Source organism: Dermacentor silvarum, chromosome 6 (assembly GCF_013339745.2).
Source record: "Dermacentor silvarum isolate Dsil-2018 chromosome 6, BIME_Dsil_1.4, whole genome shotgun sequence".
In the NCBI taxonomy this organism is placed as follows: Eukaryota; Metazoa; Arthropoda; class Arachnida; order Ixodida; family Ixodidae; genus Dermacentor; species Dermacentor silvarum.
The window spans coordinates 151,226,948-151,247,732 of NC_051159.1; the positions used below are offsets into that span (position 1 = coordinate 151,226,948).

At 44.5% G+C, this 20,785-nt stretch overlaps 1 protein-coding gene across 1 annotated transcript in view; it reads right to left on the minus strand.

Annotated features, from left to right (window-relative positions):
• Window positions 1–11,941, minus strand: part of LOC119456229 (isatin hydrolase) — a 343,203-nt gene extending 331,262 nt beyond the window's left edge. Inside the window, exons 1-2 of the mRNA XM_049669614.1 lie at window positions 11,895–11,941; window positions 255–340 (exon numbers count right to left, since the gene is read on the minus strand). The gene's annotated coding sequence lies outside the window, so the exon portion shown is untranslated. The remainder of the gene's footprint in view (window positions 1–254; window positions 341–11,894) is intronic.
• Window positions 11,942–20,785: the final 8,844 nt, after the last annotated feature.

Sequence of the window (20,785 nt, forward strand, 5' to 3'; positions counted from 1 at the left end):
CAGTTTTGGCGTATAGGTAACAAAACGAAGCATAGCGGTGTCAAGTTCATGCATAACGTAGATTGCGCAACACTCACTGGCGAATGAACACATAAGATTAAAACAAGCATTTAGGCATTTTTTTTGTAAAAACACTTAGTGATGTCGTCAACAGATTACCATAACGTTTTTTTCTTTGGCTCGCAGCCGGAAAGATATCGCAGGACCTGCACGTGGTGACAGTCCCTGTGGGAAGTGACCTCTTCTGCACTTACCAGTACGGCCAGTTGATCACACTGAGCTCGCTGTACGACCGAAGGATCATGTTCTGTGCCAGGGCGCTGCTCGGAGGACGAGGGTCCTGTAAGGTGAGTAAACAAGTCGGGCAGAGTTTTCGTTAACGAGGGATGCTTACACTTATGGAACCTAATGGCACGTCAGATGGTCCTGTAGCAATATACCAGGTGTTAAAAATTAACCTGTAGGAAATTTTTAGAAATCGCCTGTGGCAGCTAGCATAATCCTTATAATTGAGACGAGTTATTCGATGAGGCGGGCATTAGTACCACGAGAAACCGAAACACATATTGAACTAATTAACAAATATTCACTAATGAACTTCTTAGTTAATTATTTTACGACACATATTGCAATTTACGAATTGTAGCCGGTGAGTTTGCAAGACGCATCCACTTGAAATGAATTTCCAGGATGACACCAGTTTCGAGATATTATTTCCCAAAGTGTGGGATGAAATACACGGGTGCTCCAGTTACTTTTGTGCTTCAATGTATAAAACAGCATTTTGGTAAAAAATTAAGTGGAACAACACTGCATTTTTACGGCGAGTTTGATGGTGCATATCTCCAAACTACAGAGGCTCCTTCTACAACTAGCGATGAAGTTAGAAGGGCCGTGAAAGACATGTCCAGGGGAAAAGCTGCTGGAGAAGATGGAATAACAGTCGATTTAATCAAGGATGGAGGAGATATCATAATTGAAAAGCTTGCGACCCTTTATACGCAATGCCTCACAACTTCAAGTGTGCCAGAGAGCTGGAAGAACGCCAACATTATACTAATCCATAAGAAGGGAGACGTTAAAGAATTGAAGAATTATAGACCCATTAGCTTGCTTTCAGTACTGTATAAAATATTCACCAAGATAATTTCTAATAGAATTAGGGCAACACTTGACTTCAGCCAACCAAGAGAACAGGTTGGCTTCAGGAAGGGATATTCTACGATGTATCATATCCATGTCATCAATCAGGTAATCGAGAAATCTGCGGAATACAATCAACCTCTCTATATGGCTTTCATAGATTATGAAAAGGCATTTGATTCAGTAGAGATACCAGCAGTCATAGAGGCATTGCGTAATCAAGGAGTACAAGAGGCATACGTGAATATCTTAGCAAACATCTACAAGGATTCCACAGCTACCTTGGTTCTCCACAAGAAAAGTAGAAAGTTACCTATCAAGAAAGGGGTCAGGCAAGGAGACACAATCTCTCCAATGCTATTCACTGCATGCCTAGAAGAAGTATTCAAGCTCTCGGACTGGGAAAGCTTAGGAGTGAGGATCAACGGTGAATATCTCAGCAACCTCCGATTTGCTGATGACATTGTCCTATTCAGCAACAATGGAGACGAATTACAGCAAATGATTGAGGACCTTAACCGAGAAAGTGTAAGAGTGGGGTTGAAGATTAATATGCAGAAGACAAAGATAATGTTCAATAGCCTGGCAAGGGAACAAGAATTCAGGATCGCCAGTCAGCCTCTAGAGTCTGTAAAGGAGTACGTTTATATAGGTCAATTACTCACAGGGGACCCTGATCATGCACCATATTATCAGCGCACCATATTATCACGCATACATTGTTGTGCTTACTGTTGATAACCGTTTTTCACCGAATTATCACGGTTATCAATTTGTCGGTCGGAGCAAAACAGAGCGGTCGTGGTGTCACGTTTCTCGTTTGCGCAGCTTCTAGACATGCTAGTGCCCTAAGATGGCGGCCACGATGACGCCAGTGCAAACCAGTTATAGTAATTAAGCATAGGAAGGACTATCAGAGCGTAGTCATCACAAGGCTTCTCAATTAGAGATAAAGATAAACGGCTTAATGGCAGAATGGGCGCAGGTGTTAGCGAGAGGGCTATGACTCTCGCCTGCTTCTCCGCACTGGGTAAGCAGTAGTAAAAACGAGAGACAGGACAATGTATAAGAAATTCACAGGTATAATCGCGTGGCATAAAGGCCCAATGCTCGCAATTTGGAAGGTCAAATTATGCATACAGATGGCACGCGAGCTGTGCTGATGCTGCATACGTCAAGGAACTGCATGTTCTTTTTTTTTCCGCGCAGTATCGCATACAAAAGTTGAAAGCGTATAATAACAGTAGAAAAACATTAATGTCTCACTTCACCTGGCAAAAAAGAAGGGAAAGGAAAAGAACCTTTCAAAGTGATTGTACATGCTGCCTACAAAGTTTCTACTTTTGTAAAAAGTTAAAATCTCATTTGATTTCAAAATATTCTTCCAGGGAGATTCTGGCGGCCCAGCGACCCAAACGGAGAAAGGACTGACAATCGTCGTGGGCATCGTATCGTTCGGCCGTGGCTGCGCTCGGGCGCGCTATGCCGGAGTTTACACCAAGGTTTCTCATTACGTCGACTGGATACGGGACAACTCAAAAAAGTTCGGCAGGTAGCGACTGCTAAGTGTTTCATAGAAAGCCGCGCACGAGTACAAAAGGAAAAGAAGAAGAGAAGAGCCGGAAGATGTTCTGTCCTGCCCCTTCTGCACCTGAAACACGCTTTGTAGGAAAACGTGGGACAGAATCATTACGAAATGCGAAAGAATATCAGCGCTGATCATAGGCTGATCAGATGGAAGGTAATTTGGACTCAGCGAGCCACTGTTTACATACTGTTATGGAACAAAGCAGCAGCGCTGGGACAAAAGCCTGAAGAAACAGGAAGGCGAGGGCATTAGGATGGTGAGCAGTTGATTAAGAATGGCTGTTAAATAACCGCTGTAACCAGCTACTCATCAGTCTGATAAAGGCGTGGGTTCGAATCCCACCAATGTCACCAACTAAAGCCAGAGACGAGATTGGCCGGGTATCACGATTTACTTGCGAGTCGTAGATGTAGAGCCTTGGAGTTCTGCATCATTCTCACCTTCTTTATGCCCTCGTCTTCCTCTTCCTTCCAGCTATTGTCCCAGTGTTATCTTGTCCCGTTACAATATACAAGCGCAATCGCTTAAATATTCCAGTTTGTATGTGACGAAGTATTCTATTGAAAACCCTGTTCCGTGACATGCAGTCATACGGACCGTGTGACGGACTGCAAGGGTTGTAGCGCGCTGTGTCACACTTATGTTCCCATTTTTCCTCTTTTTTTATTCTATCGTTTCTTTTATCTCGTCTCTCATTCTATCGCCTTCCATTCCCTTTACCCCCTTTTTCCCGGCACAGGGTAGCCAGCCGGTATTTACACTGCCAAACCTGCCTGTCTTTCCCTGACTTTTTCCTCCTCCTCCACCTGTTCAGTGGCGGCACTTGCCAGGTTCCCCAGGAGAAAGAAATAATTCCACAACTGGTAATGCAGTCGCAGCAATCCATTGGCGGTGGAGACCACGAGCGCCAAATAATTGCAAATAAGAATTGATATGCGTTTCGGAAAAATATCCTCTAACGTAAATGCCGGAGTAAATGCGGCATTACATTACGCGTACAGGTAATAATGTGTTCGATTCAGTTAAGCATCTTGCTCTGGAAATAATCTTGAAAGGAAAAGGGATGATCAGAAACGTAAACTACTTGAATTTGCATCGACATGGTGTAAAACTTTATCTCTTGTTCTTTGCTGTTTTGTATATGATGACAGATGGGTGGATTGAAATGCAACTGCCGATAATTCATAAATGTTAATACTGCAATTAAAATACGAAGCATATCTGTGATCGAAGCACACTAAAGATACAAATGAACAAACTTTTATAATCGTTCGTCCGAAAGAGAGACACGATAGCTATACGCCAGTGACGATGTTCTAAGAGGAAGTTCAGAATATCCCCAAACAACGCATTCAACAGAGCACTTGAAGAACGAAATGCCTCCGTCGCGAGATCAGTGCGGCCTTGATCCACCTTTATTCGCTGTCCGAACTTCGATGAATAGCAATAAAAAAAAATGCGCAGCCGCGTGGGTTACGTGCCTACTAAGCACAACGTGTAGTTGAACTGAAGTGTGCGCGCGTCTCACTGATATTTATTAATAAGCAACATTTTTTAAACCTCGCCCCTGTAAAAGCGGAAAGGCGGTCTAGTTGGTTGCTGCAACTTGCTTTCATATTAGCTGCGCCAAATTGAGAGAAACACACACAGATACGAAATAGTGGGGCCGCGCACTGTACGTCAATTTAGTTTTAGTTCACAGTTACAAATACATGCGCAGGCGCAAACATTGAGCACAAACGAGGGTGAAAACGCCCAAAGTGGCCAATATTAAATTGATATGTCGACGTCCTGAACAATTTTCTACCAGAAAATATTACAACGGATGCGTGCAAAGCAATCGTTAAAGTAATGCAACTCTTCTTCTGACAATGCGACTGACGTAGCGCTCACACATTCGTCGTGGTTGTTGATGTTAGCGAGCGCTTCAAAACCCAATGTGGTCGACTGGACTCTCTCCTCGCGCAGTATTCGCTTGTACACGCCGCGGTAGCTCAATGAATGTGACCTTGCGCAGTTTGAAACAAGGTCGCGGGTGGTGGTGGTGAATTCTTTATTTCCCCCAAAAAGAGGGGACCAGTCCAAAGACGCGGGTTTCATTCCTGCCGCGGCAGGCGCATTCCGATGGTCGCAATGCGATAACGCCCGTGTAGAGTGTATTCGGTGCATGTTAGAACCCAAAATGGTCAAAATTAACCTGGAGTTAACCGCTACCACGTGCCTCGTAATCAGATCGTGGTTTTGGCACGTAAAACCCTAGATTTTTTTGTATGCGCTTCTGTATAATTGTGCGCTTCTAACAGTGTAATCAAATTCGATCAGCCGTTGTCCAGCGCTAGTTCCGTCTATTTCGTTTCTTTGTCAGCGTGTTCAATTTTGTTCGGACAATATGAATGCAAGCTAATTCGCAGCGTTCCTAATTTGGTTATCTGCGTTTCTGTTTACTGCGATCTGTAAGCTGTCCCGAGTGCTTCAGGCAATGTTGCACTGAAAACCAAAGAAATAGCGCTTTCATGTCGTAATAATTTTTTTGCTCTACTTTATTCTATTACACGTTAGTCGCCGTTGCCTATTGTGAACTAATGCCACCCATGTAATATAAGAAACACAGTCATTTCCTGGCACTAATTATCTTTATTTTTCGCCTAAGCCACCGTTTGTCACTTATGCAGTGTCAGTAAATTTAACACCTAATAGTAATTTAACGTCTACGCAAAACAGCCATTAAACTACGCGAATGGAAACACACCCTCCCAATAAGAAGACTATATCGAGCACATCTTCTTGCACTGCAGTAATCATATGATCCACATCGAAAAAAAAAAACTGGATATAAATTGCACGCTCTGGACAAAAGGCCACCCTAACTGGTAAAAATATTGGAGCCATATTCACCAATTGAACTGCGAAAGCGAGAGTTAGCGCCTTAAAATATTTTTTTTTGAATTTTTGGCAGTGTCAAGAAATGCGGATAATTACAACAGTGACATATTATGTCATGCATGATTTAGGTTCTGCGGAAGTATCACTGGTGTTGCAGTTCAATGTTTCTGCGAAGTATTCCTTGAACTTGACCTTGTCGCAAACTTTGGTGTAACCTTGTATGGTATATTGCATTGACTGTGCTTCCTTGAAATACGAGTGAAACATAGGCGACTGCTCTTCATTCTTAATTGACATTATTTGGTGTGCAAATTCTCTTTGTTGTGACCTACAATGGGATACTTTGAAGTTTATGTGAATAATATGTTAGCGCGTTCCACCTTTTATTTGAATTTTACTTTGTATTATGTCTCGCTTGTATGTGCGTTTGTCTGAGCCGGCCTAACTTTGCTGTGCATTGGATGTTTTGTTTGCTCCTTTGTTTGTTTGATCCTGCCTGTCTTTGCTATGTATTGACAATTGACAACCGATTGTGGCCGTAAAGCCCGCATGTCATATGGCTGAAAAAGAAGCAGCAATGAAATTTATGCGGGCAGAGTGAGATCACGAGGAGTCTGTAGTGTTCTGCTGGCAGAGCTGTAAACGTTTTAATAAAAAACATTTGTGCCATGACGCGGTTATTTGTCAGTGTTCATGTGCCGTCGCTCATGTTTCAAGTAGTAGTTGCACAGGCGTTTCGCACGCAAGTATAGCTCACACGCCAACTGACTTGCACGTGCGTGTCCATGCGGTCAGCAGTTACGGAAGAACTGCCGTTCCATCAAGACGTGGGTCGGCATCGTTTGCATTTGCATTTGTGCTCGTATTATTTCTCGAGGCCTACGTTCCTTCCGACTGCTCGCTACGAGAAGTAAAGAAATAAAGAGACGGCCATCTCTTTGTCACCTTTCTTTTCCTTTCCTGACTTTCAGTACGCACTGCGCTGCTTTGTAAATGTCACGATAGAATGGTTCGGAAACCTGCTCGGTTTGACGACGTTGCAAGAAAAAAATAATGTTCTGCGCACGAAGGCGGTCAGTGTCACGGAACGCTTGCTTATTGTGAGGATGGTAAATAGAGAAGCTTTATATCAGTCCTCAGTGGTGAAAATATAGCACTTAAAGGCAGAATCCCATCTTAAAGGCAGAATTCGTAATTCTAAGTACTTATGTAAACAAGTAAAGGTCCACAGAATAATAATAATGTTATTTATACAAATAACACTCCTGATATACCAGTAGGCTGAGCCAGGCCGGCAGTTTGGCTGTTGTCTCTTTGCTTTACCGTGACTGGTCGGAAAACAAGTGCTGATTTATTGCAGTGTCCTTCGTGTACCTTTACAATCTGGCCTTTCGTGGCTGTAATTGCGACTAATATGTACACTTGACGGGCAAAAAAAAAGGGCAGTCGGCATGAGCTTGCCGGTGCACGACATGTCACCTGCCAATACTCTTGCTCTGCAGCTAATCACAGGAGCATCCCGAGAAAAAAAATCACAGTCATGCCTAATTGCTATTTTAATCATTTTGGGTCGGTATCCTCATCAGCTTTTCAAGACATCGAGATACTGCATTTACATTGTTATTACCGTTTAACAATTACTACTACGTAAACAACATCATCAACAACAACAGCAACTATACTACTACTACTACTACTACTACTACTACTACTACTACTACTACTACTACTACTACTACTACTACTACTACTAATAATAATAATAATAATAATAATAATAATAGTCACTGTTCGTAATAATTTTTTTAAGGCTGGTGGCAGTCGGTGGCAACTAGTGGCAACTTACGAGTAAATGAACTAGCCAATGATCGGTAGTTGTTCTTGCCACCAGTTTTCTTTAAACATCACGTGTTTCTTAGGTTGGCTTATCGCCACATAAGCGCAATAAATATTCTTCTGCTGAAGCTGGATTAGGCACACACTTTGTCATATTTTATCTTTATATCACTTTCCAGGGTAGCCAACCAGAACTACCTGTTTAAGCTCTCTGCCTTTCTCTCTTTTCTATGGAAACTAGTCCGTAGACCTGTCGTGACATTGAATGTGCTTGGTTGAAAGCCAAAAACCGACAGTGAGAGACAGAGAGAAAAAATATGTGAAAGGCAGAGAAGTTAACCAGAGTAACTGCCAGGTTGGATATTTGCACTTTTTAATAATCTTTTCGATCTATGGTTTAAAAACATTAGCGGAAAGGAAGATACAAAATTTGTCAATGTGAACACCTACAGCTCTGCGATATGACTGAGATAACTGCCGTGACTGACATTACTCCAGAGAGAGAGAGAGAGAGAGAGAGAGAGAAAACTTGAGCTCCAACAAATGCAGAACCTTCCGACCACGCGAATAATAACGCACCACTTGCCAAAAAACTATGGGCTCTCACTTTGGCATGTCGGCGCAGACCAATGCGGTAAGTGGGGTAAAAATAAGCATGCCTATCACATTGACTGATTACATAAAAGCCAGTAACTATTACAGCGCAAAACAAATGACAGACAAGCAGGGTCCGTGTGTGCTCGTAACTCTGGTTTAAAGGAAGTAACTAAGAGCTATTCAACCAGCAGTTATGAGAAGTGGACAATTGTGCAACCGAAATAAAGCCTATACTAACGCAGAAAGTGGGTTTGGGCCATCCAGTGTTTGTCGCAAAAGGCCGATGGCAGAGAATAAATAAACGCACCTGGGCCGCGATTTTGTAGCGATGCCTTATGACTTATTCTATACTAGTTTTATCATCCACCGCTCACGGTCGGCTGATCCCGTTGATAACGCGAGCGGACTGTCGCTCTGACCACTGACAAAGCGCGATAAGCGCGAAAAGGCATTATTACCGGAAAGGCATCGCTACAAAATACCGACCCTGGGGGCAAGATTCAAGTAGTCTCGACAAAATTCCGTGAGCACATATTAAGGTGGCGGTCCCACTCCGGCGGCACGAGCCTCCCCGTTTTCAGTACTTTTGGAGCAATCGTGGCGGCTCTTCTACTTAGGATATAAAGTTGTAGAATATACCATAAAAAGCTTAATTCTTGTAGATTCCAACGATATATAATATAAAGAAATTTATTGATGTGATTTAGAAATAAATGTTCAAGAACAAGCATGAGATACATGGTTTTTGCGAACTGTGTCTCAGTTGTGACCATATTTAGAAGAAACTACCGCACTTACTGCATTGCGGCTTGCTCTGTAACTTTAGGACATTTTTATCTAGTTCGTAGACGTAGCAAAATAATTTTGAATTTTTACTTTTTGGATAATTTGCTTTTGAAAATTGCCAAATATCGCAATCTTCTGTTGTAAACAGCCCGACAACTACATGCTCAAGGAAGCTAAATTTGGGTAAAGTAGAGTTCAAGGAATTTACATTTAGGGCGCAAAATTTCATTCATGTAACTTTATTAGTTTCCCTAATAATGCGGCCGAAATTAAGCAATATTTGGAACTCTGGTTTTATTTTTGCCCATTTTTACGGGAAGGTACTAAAGCTACAAAGCTGCGGTTTAAAACTAATAAAGTTACATGAATGAAATTTTGCTTCCGAAATGTAAATTCCTTGAACTATACTTTATCCAAAATTTAGCTTCCTTCAGCATGTAGTTGCCGGGCTGTTTACAACAGAAGATTGCAATATTTGGCCATTTTCAAAAGCAAATTACCCAAAAAGTAAAAATTCAAAATTATTTTTCTACGTATAGGAACTAGATAAATATGTCCTAGAGCTACAGAGCAAGCCGCAATGCAGTAAGTGCAGTAGTTTATTCTAAATATGATCACAACTGAGACACAGTTCGCAAAAATCATGTATCTCATGTTTGTTCTTGAACATTTATTTCTAAATCTCATTAATAAATTTCCTTATATTATATATAGTTGGAATCTACAAGAATTAAGCATTTTATGGTATATACCACAACTTTATATCCTAAGTAGAAGAGCCGCCATGGTTAGTCCAAAAGTACTGAAAACGGGGGGCTCGTGCCGCCGGAGTGGGACCACCACCTTAAGCTTGATTCGCCCAACAGGACGGATCATCGATTAAGTCTGCAGACGACCACAATGTGGCTGAGCTGCAACAAATCGCGCCGCTAGCAGCTCGTCTGCGGCGTTTTTGTGTGTCGCTTGACCCGTCGGCACTGAGCTACGTCATGCCTATCCGCAGGCATGAGCCGGCAATCCGTCACGCGTCGTGTGAAACCCGCTTTACCGCCGTTATCAATGAGTATAGCCCATATCCAGAGATTCCTCGCCAAAAAGCAATCATGGGATTGGCAAAATGGTGAACTGGCACGTGACAGCCATTCCATCTGGTTGTGTTGCGACGGGAAAGGGCTTTTTTGTCGCTCCACTGCCGAGAAAAGCGATCGCACTTCCTAGACGCCCAAGAAAACGTACCCCGTCGTTTCGGAATCATCAATGGAGCATCTCACGGGGCGTTCGCCATCGGCGCCTGGAAGTCGTGAATGGATAGCATGCACATCACGCGTCATAAAATTAATTGCAATGTACTTGCATTATTTTTAGATATGTTTGAAGCACGAGCTCTAGATACTCACTAGAGTTAACAATTATTCAGAAGTCGTGGAAATTCCTTGACTTAATAATAATAATAATAATAATAATAATAATAATAATAATAATAATAATAATAATAATAATAATAATAATAATAATAATAATAATCTCCACTTACGTCCGTCTTGTGTCAGTTGAACTGCGTTCCGATGCCTTTGGCACCCATTATGTAACCATAATAGACTAACAATTACCTGCCTTACGCGTTACATGCCCTGTCCAACTGCATTTGTTCCTCTTGATGTCAACTTGAATATCGACTACCCCCTTCGCTCTCTAATCCAAACCGCTGCCTTCGCGCTTATGTAACGCTTGTCATTTTTCGTTCCATATCTCGCGGCGCGTTCTTTAGCTCATTCTCAAGGTTTTTGGGTATGTACAATTTCTTCCCCATAAGTTAGTATCGATACTATAGATAAATATACCTAAAGTGCTTAGAGAAATAGGAAATACTTTGACAGCATAAAGCCTACGCCGATATTTACGTGGCCAAATCTTAAACACGGTCATGTGTACGGCCCTGCTAGGCCAGTCATATTAAACCTAAATTTGAAGATGCTCACTACGAGGTATCTATGTCCAACAGGCATCAGATTTTGGAGGCTGCGTTGAACTGAATAAGGGCAGCTATTACTGCAACATCGCCCACTAAGGCTAATTATAACTTCGTTTCGTTAAAAATGTCGTCAGCGCTAACCTCATGATCACTTTGAAAGGAATAGCTTGAACTCGTAAGCAAGTCATTGTCATCATGCCAGCGTCGTTGAAATGGTAGCAGCACAAAGTTGCACACGTGGCACCAGAAAACCACTATGCACCACGTCACATCCGCCGATGTTCGAGAAGCGTCGTAGCGTTTATCAAGATAAACGTGCAAATAAGCAACCGCAGTAACATTTACCATCCCGCATACATGGCCACTTGCCATCTCAAGTGCGCAACGTGCGCATTACAATTTAAGGTGCGAGCGAGCTGTGAGCTCAAGCCAGAGCTCGTGTTTTTTACGAAGCGTGGCTTACAGAGTGTGCATGTGCCGGCAAGTGAACTTAAATATAGCGTCACGAATGTGAACGATCCGCTCCCTCGGACAAGTTCTCCTGGCGTGCAGTCTTCAAGATTCAGTACGGCGACTGCGAATCGGCGTATACTGGTGACAGCGGAAATTTCTGCAGGTGTCTCAAGGCAGCCCAAGAATTTATGTCTCCAAAGGTCACGCATTGACAAATGCCCTAGCAGAGCATGCCCAGACGACGGGTCACGGGATAAACTTGACTCAACATTCAATCTTAATTTATGCAAACAACAAGTAACACAATACACAGCTAACCGGCACCCTGAATCACGTAGTCACGAAGTTTGCGTCGTGTGTTAAAGACTACTTAAGAACATTCTGCGTAGCTGGCTTTCCATTGTGAACAAGAGATCCGTAGACGGATTTCGAAACGTTACCTTGTTTTGACTATGTGATAAGTGACCCGCTTCTTTCCTAACAATGATTTTAACTGCACCCGACGGTTTTCAGTCGAACTCCGGGCTACAATTAAAGTTGCGCGGCAAGCTCTGATCATGTGTACGCGCATGTTGCGGTAATCGTGCAGGACCTGTAAGGGCAGAGGTGTGGTGAGGTTTTCCATATTCAGCTTACCGTTCTCGTGGGACAGAACGTGACGTTCCTTCGTTGAAGACGTGAAAGAAGGCTCCAAGAGCAGTCGCGACTATTTCAGAATGAGCATCATGTCGGCGGCAGCTAAGCAAGTGCCTTCTGCGCGGACGCGTTGCTTCCGCAGTGAGCTGCTTCTTTCTCTATGGCCGAGTACGAAGCGAGCGCCCTTATCAAGCCGCGATCATGCTCGGCAATATCAAGCCGCATGCTCGCCCGACGGTGAGGCGTAGTCGCGTCGCTCATGAACGTCGGCGTGACATTTGCGCTTTCTGGCTGTTCAGTTTCGGGTTTCCTGGGTGAAAATGACCGAAATTCAATGCGCAGCAGAAATTACCAGCGTCAGATTTCTGCCTATCTAGATCCGGTTATCTACACTCTAAACAAAGTCTACACCTTGTGGGTCGTATCTTGTCCCCAAACGATAATCGTCATCTGTCTTCTCCGCATTTCCTTTCTTTAACGCTGCGAGCCCGGTACTGCCTAGTCCGAAAGGCTTGCACATTATCAGCGTGACACAGCATTCTCGGCGGGAAAGTAGCGAGCGCTGAGTTTTCAAGAAAGGAAACGCAAGCAAGGCAGATGACGATTATTGTTTGGGGACAAGATGTCACCCAAAGGGTGTAAACATTTTTTACAGTGTACTCCTGCATGAGATGTTGGGCTTCACGTCTCTCATTAAGGATCAATCTTCTGACTCCTCCGGCTAAAAAAATGTTAGTGTAAATTTAATAATTATATCTCTAATCAGTAACTTTAGTGATATTCAAATGTATAACCCCGTAGTAGAAGAAATCCGGCGAATATCGTCTAATTAACTAATATTCCCAATATTTAGGTAATTTAGAACGCTTTATCCCAAACATCATGTAGCTTTAATTCTACCCCCGCTTGTCGACGTACCGCCTAATTTTCTTAGACTTTATGAGGGCGTACTGAGAATTTCACTTCGAAAACCACGTCATGATACGCAATGAAAATGAAGCTCGGGATCATTTATAAGAATACGCCACCCTGTTTAAAGCCACGGGAAAAGTCTCGCTAATCCTTCGCCCATCCTCAAGCTCCAATTGTGTAAGCTGGAATGATCTTGAAGCAGGTTGTTTACGGCAAAGCGGCCCTAAATGTATCACGTGATATGCTGCCGAAAGACGACCGCGTCCCAAAACGGCACTCACAAACGAGCAAACTCGAACGTTGCGAGGCTTATAAATATTCTCGGCCACATCTATGGATACCATGCATCTATACCATGCACCGTATAGCGGGCGCATAGTGTTTCCAGAAAGTCACATTGATTCCTGTCGCCGGTTGCGACGTCGCGGTAAACAGCAACAAAACATGGCGTGCAACGGCCGGGGTCTTCCTGTGACAGAAATCGGCTCAAGGTTGCGAAGACTGCGCGCTGGGGTATTAAGTAACGGCGTGTTCCAGATGCGGGAGTGTGTACGGGTGCATCTCTCGCCGTCAGCTTGTTTTGTAGTGGTACGACGTGCGCCCGTAACAGTGGCCCGGGATCGTTTATTCATGCGACCTTATTGAGACAGACGGTCGCTTATTTAAGGGATTGGCCCAGGGTACTTTACCTCTTCGCCGGATGCCGCCTACCAGAACAGCAGCAGCACCCATTGATGTGACATGGCGCTTTCTTGTGACAAGATACTAGTGGTGTCGACGTTCGTGCTTCTGTTTTATTTGGCAGGTGAGAAAAAAAAAGCAAATATTGTCATCTATATATAAGGCTGGAGACTTAGTTTAGCTTCTCCAGTTATTGGTATAACTGGAGAAACACTGCTGGTTCGGTATACTACTCGAATTTTGACCATGTTCATAGCAATCATTCGCGCCATTAACAAAAATAACGTATTACAGTAGCTAAAGGGTGACCAATTACCATTTGTCCTTAAACCTGGCTATTGACAGATTAGTGACAACTGCATATTGTATATTACTGCTCGGCTACGCGGTGCCATTTGTCAATTTTTCCTAGATACGATCGCGCGTGAAATCTGTAGCTCTCGAAAACACAATAATAGAAAGTGTTAAGCGACACGCAGGAACGTTTAGTTGCCTTCTGATGGCACTGGAACCAGTTATTTCTCCGGAGTGCTGAATAATTCCGCGCTTTTGCCGCGTGTATTTTGAGCTAACCTACTTAAGTTTGATACGTATGTCGACTTGAATAACTCGTACGTGTTAGATATTGTGGTAAATCACAGGATTTGTACAAGGAAAATTATGTCGACAGTAGACCATCGGTGAATGAAAGTTACCAATCAATCAATCAATCAATCAATCAATCAATCAATCAATCAATCAATTAATCAATCAATCAATCAATCAATCAATCGAAGGGTACATATGGTGACGTATGATTTTCGCGTATGTTTGCTTTTCTGTCAAGGGGGCGAAGAATGCGGCGTCAGCCACTCTAACCTCCACTTACTGCAAACAGCCTCAGAAAGAATCGTTGGAGGACGGGAAGCGCTCTACAAGGAATTCCCGTGGCAGGTACGTTCTCGGTCAATGAGTTCTCAGAATCGTTACATAGTTACTGGGAGGGGCCATCAAGGACGCGTAACGCACCACGGCTACCGTCTCCAGTGGCAAAGCGAAGCACGCAGACGTCGCTGCTCTTCGATCCTCTCGGCTAACACCCACTAGTGTATTAGCTGAGCAAAAATATTGGATATATCGAACGAATGATTATATCTCAACATGACTGGTGGGTCCACCAGGGAGTGTGGCCAAGAACAAGTGTATCAGCGAAAAAGTGAGCTCTGTGGCTTTAGTAACACATTTTTTAAGAAGAAGATAATAGATTTCAATTGAACTATCTCTTTCCCGTACGACAGGAAATGCAAATCTGATTGGTAACATCTAAGAACTTGAAGGTTTCTTCAGGTATATACCTTCCTTACAGACACATATACTATATCGGCTGGAAAATTGGCATATAAACGTAGACTGAACGCGTAGATTGCAACTAAACATCACCTATCAATTGTCACACTCTCTTTTGAAACAACAACAACAATTGTACATCGGGGAGAAAAAGAAGTGTTGTTTAAAAGGCTTTCCGGCGGAAGACGCTGTGCAAACGCAACCTGTCGAGCAAAATCTCCCTCATGGCGTTCATTTCGTCGTTTAAACAAAGAACGAAGTTATGATGTTAGAAGCTCGTACCAGCGTACCAAGATTTCTTTACCGCCACTTTCTAACTTTCTACAGCGTTTGAAAGCGTTGCTTACTGAAACAAAATATGACACCACATTTAGCCCATCTCCCAAGACATACATGGTGCCCTGTTAAAGCATTAATGCAAAATTTCTATTGAATTTTTATATTTTTCTACCTTCCCACTCCATATATGGCAGCACCACATCTCACCTGCTTTTTGTTGCCGCAGGTTTCTCTCCGGTTGGGTAGGCGGCATCTGTGCGGTGGAGTTCTCATAGCTCCTCGCTGGGTGCTGACAGCGGCGCACTGCCTAAGAAAGTGAGCACTCATGTTTTCCTTCCACTCGCGTAATATAGCAGCCGTTTCCACGCAGGCCCGTAAACCAAGCGCCACTGAGCACATCTTGAATTTTGAGCATAACTAGATAAATGAGAAGGGGGAACGTCGTGGAGAGGTTGGAAGCAATACGCAGCTAAATTTCAAGACAGGAAGTGCTTTCTCTCACAGTAGCGCTAACACGTGTAACAAATAGCTATGCAAATAACTAATGAAAGATTAATTGTACCAATGATTTTTTTCATGGCCTTGCGTGTCGGGCAACCGGCTCGGACAGCAGAAGAAATAGCCTAGTGCTCTCAATTTCTTTTTTTTTTTCTTTTTCGCTGAAAAGGCACGTCCGCTCCTATAGGGAGTGGTACCGATACAATACAACCCTTGTAGTGCCATTATTATTCCAAAAATTACACCATCTTCCCGTAGGGGAACCCTGAGTAGTATGCGAAGCAGCCATGGGGTCGACTCAAGGTAGTTTTATCAGCTGTATAAACTTGGACATGCAGCAGCACCAGCAACGCGCAGAACTGTTGTCGACGCCGTCGGCGTTTTTCCCGCGTTCGCACCGAACGTGACTGTTGCCGGTGCCTCTGGGGCGCCTACCGTCGCGCCTCTAACCTAAGCTGCTTCGCATTATCGCGCGCGGAGCCGCAGGTGTTGCCATTCGTTGCGCAATCTGGAGAGGAGAGGAGAGGAAGGAGGAATGCCGAGAGGAGAGGAGATGAGGAGAATGAGAGGACGAAGTGAATGATGATGAGTGGGCGAAGCACCGGGGGATGATTCGGGCAAAACGCCGGAAGCGTTCTCTGGAAGCCGGAAGCTGGCTTCCGGAACCAAAAGCGGAACCGGAAGTGGACGCCGCACGGCGAAGGGAGGGAGGGCATAGCCCCGACCACGGTGTAAAAAAGGAAGGTGATCCGACGGCGGCGCGAGGCGCGGCCCCTTAGTGTGACTCTACGCACGCCGCTGCCGCAAGGGGCAGCACCTGTTCTGGGGGCCACTGTTTCGCTCGCTTTTCTGGCGCTTTTATGGGCAAGCGCGGCAGAAGTGCTTTATTTCGATGAATATATGTCGTTCGCCTGCTTAAAACGACTCTACTTGGTTGGAGCAACGTCCCTGCCGACATTCCGATTGACTCCGACGCGGCGAGCAGCGGTAAGCGCAGCGCGCCGTCTGCTCGAGCAGACGACGCGTCTCTCTCGTGTTTGAAATGACGGTATTTTGGCTGAAACTTTCTACCTGCTCAGGATTTGTCGTCTAAATAACGAAAAATTGCATATCTTTGGGTATAGGTGTTTAAATGCTGACGGAGGTCGTAAATTATCCACTGTTGTGCCGCTTCTCCAAGGCCTCCTGAACACGTGCTGCCCCTAGCGGCGGCGCTCACTTCCGGTCACACGAAGTGGCCGCTCTCTCGCCCCAGCGCGGGCGCGCCGTCGGAACACTTATCTTCTTACACCGTGGCCCCGACCATAAGCTGCTTCGCATCTAAAATAACTCGGCGGAGAAGCTACCGCAGCGTGCAACACGGCAGCCACCTCAACAATCAGGCACCTAACGTGCGAGTGCCTCCAAGAACGCCGCTTTCCGACGAAAGCACCGGGGCCAAGTGGCCGGCTTCGAAGAGTGAATTTGTTTACCAAGGAGGCCGACAGTGGCCTCCGAGCGCTGTACGCCTTTGCTGCGGTATTGGCCATCCTCCGCATAACGTAATCGTGCGGAGAGCATTCTTCGTTAGCCGGCCTTTCGACATCTCTTGTTTTCGCTGCCGCACTACGCCGGCTTACGTCTAGTAAGCCGATGAGTCCCCCTACAATTGCAATACATCTTTATCACCATGATTCAAGAAATACGGGCTTAAGTGCATGTCTAGGCCGGAAGACGACAAAGCTAGCACGTGCAAGAAATTCTTATGGGAAAACACTAGAATCATTTTGACAGCGAAATGAAAACGCGATGAAAGCAAATTATCAAATTTGGCAGCCACAGTGGACTAAGCATTTGAGAGTAAAGAGTCAAACTTTTGTGCTGACAATGGCCTTCTCTTTTTTTTCTTCAGTAGGGATGCTGGCGACTATAGTATCGATGCGGGCGTTCACAAGCTCAGCCTCGACAATGCCCAGAAGCAAGTGAGACAGGTAAGCGATATCTGGGTCATTTTTTTCGTCCCCGTCATGAAACATGAGCTATGCAGAGGAGGGAATGGAAACTGTCAGCACTCCGCAAAGTGTTTCGAAAGTCTGAATATGCTTATTAAATAGGCTTATGAAACAAAAAGTGGTTTATAGCACCACATATACTTTTTTGCCCTCTTCAGACACTTCATGGGGTGTCGTTTCAGGGACTCAAAAGATTCGCCCACAAAGGATTTCGTCTTCGGACGTTTCGGAATGACATCGGTCTCCTGCAGCTTGAATCGCCCGTCGACATTGAGGGCTCAGAGGGCTACATCGGCACCGTATGCCTTCCTCCAAAAGGGTACAACATCAAGGGCGACATCGTCATCGCTGGTTGGGGTACAACGAGAGAAGGTGAAACCCTTTCAGAAACAAAATATATGACCGAAATCATTGCTACAGGAACCTAAAGAGTTAAATATACAAGGCGAAGCATGCTATCGGTGTCACATCGCACAGACTCGTGTGAACAACGAATGGCACACGAACGCATTCACAATCACAGGTCCACTCGACGTCCCTTCTCGACTGCGCCAAATGGACGGCAGGGCCGCTCCTAGACTGAGGTCCTACGTTGTACTAAGGCCCATAGGGGAGATTGCGGTAATCTGTTATTAGATGAACAACTTTCAATTTCAGTGAATGAGTAAAGGCTGACCCACGTACGCACAAACGTACCTCGATTAAGTTTTTACAACGAAGCTGTTCACCTCAAGCCCCCGTATCCATCCCGTTCCCAGGAGGTGAGGGGGTACCCTGCGCGGCTTATGACCGTATCGGGGACACGGCGCGTGGACAGGGATGGAGACGGCTAGGAGAGAGGGAGAAAGATTGTGGCGACGGCGCTCCAGCAATGTTTCATGATGTTTCATGTTAGATGTTTCATGCTCAGAGTGATATATATATATATATATATATATATATATATATATATATATATATATATATATATAAGGAAGGAAGGGAATTGGATGTAAGTTTCCAGTTTGCGACCCTGAAAGATGGTGGGAAAAAATAAAAAAATTAACTCGCCATCCCGGCCCTGCGAAAGTGGATGTCCAACGAAGCGGTTGAAAACCACCAATATACAAATACTGAGGGTGATATGGCTTTAGAGAAATGAATTGAATTGAGTTATGGGGTTTTACGTGCCAAAACCACGATCTGATTATGAGGCACGCCGTAGTGGGGGACTCCGGAAATTTGGACCACTTGGGGTTCTTTAACGTGCCCCTAAATCTAAGTACACGGGTGTTTTCGCATTTCGCCCCCATTTTAGAGCAATGGTGGTAATACTATTATAGAGTAATGGTAGTAACGGGAGTAATGGTAATTTTGACACCACGACACGGCCCATATGGGTACTGCAACCACATTGAAATCAGTTGATAGACTGGTTACTTTATATACGAAAGGCTAGGGACATCTCTCCCCCCGTCGCAAGCTGCCGTTGCCGCGGCAGCATACGCAGCAGTATTCTTTACCGGCAACATATGCGGGGGGCGCTACGTGCTTCACATTACATGCAGGCGCGCCATATAATGATGTGGTTCGGGTGCTTGTTTTGAGCTTGTTCTTTATTTAAGCGTATGCTGTTCTGTATGTTTTATGCGCGATTCCAAAGAATGTATGCACTGTTCGCTTTTGCATTTGGGGGTATGATCCATTGATGATAGTTTTCTGTCGACGTTACGCCTCGAAGAAATACCGGGATCCTAGCCACAGACAGCTTCGCTGGAAAATACGCTTGCGCGGAAACAGAAACGTTTCTAATTAAAAATCTTAGGACAGGTTACGGTGCCATCCTCTTGTTGTTTCTAGCATCTGGGGATACTCGAAACAGCGTAAAGGTGAAAAGGAGAAATGTGGTGAATTTTTTATTCCATGCTCAAAGAAATGTTCTCCATGTGTGGATTTCGGAGAGAGCTGTCCTAAAGACTAGCGGGCCGTTCTCGTGCTTCGTTCAACGACGTATTCATTCATGGTGGGAGAATAATTGGAACGTTGCAGGTGGCTACGCGTCGGACGTGCTGCAAGCTGTGTCCGTGCCCACGGTCAGTGACGGCACATGCTACTACCGCTACTTCTCCTTCTTGTCGCTCATCTTCGGCGGCAACATCCACTACGACAGCATGTTCTGCGCCGGTGAGAGGCGTGGCGGGAAGGACTCTTGCCAGGTGTGTTTACGAAGCTGATTAATTTTGGTACATGTGTTAGCTTAGGGCTACTATCGAGAATGCGGCGGGATGAATACTTTTAGAACTTTCTAAGAACCTATCTTCTCCATAGCGCAGTTTGCAGGTAGCTTCCATAGCCGAAACGCCGAGTGCTCGCTAGGCAAATATATATATATTGTGTGCAACAGCGTGATGGTGCTGTTCCATTTGGAAAAATAAGTCGAATGCCATTACGAAAATACAACCTGCCATGCGCATACATATAGCGTACGTAATCAGACGTATACATATTAAACAGTCTCCAGCAACGTAAATATCGACTCCAATTGGCCTTATTGGTAGATTACCAAAGAGTTACAAGAGCTACGCAAAAATACAACATGCCACAACGCAGCATATTGTATGTGCACATCTCTGGGCTGCTTATGTTTGGCTATCGACATATGTGACTAAGAATACCACACCAGTCATACATTTTGATGATTTGTGAATAAATGTGTCAGTCACATGATTTTAACTCAAGGTGCTGCCTTGGAAGAAAGTAAAGATGGTAGGAAGATCCTTTCTGTATTTTCTAATAAGTCCTCGTAGTTACAGAGTAGGTAAATGTCGGCGTGGTATACAGTCAGTAATGTGGCACTTCATAAAAAAAAATTGAATCACCGGTCGTGACCACATGTATAAGGTAATTACTGGCTACAGTCGTAACGAGGAAAGAAAAAATACTGTTCACCATTGCTGACGGAACGCGGCACGTCGAACATACTGTCAAGCATGGTATTACCTTTTGAAAAGTTATGTGCCGCAAGGCTCTGCAGTCTGAAGTGTACTGAAGTAACACTGGGTAAGCAGAGGGATCAATTCACATGCATCTCAGTTTCCGCGCGTTTCTCCCTTGACACTACGGGACATAATTGGCAAAAAGAAGCCGCGTCGACAAATGTGAACACTGTAACTGAAAGGATACATCAGTTCTCGACACATTACAGAGAAGCTGAGAACCACTGAC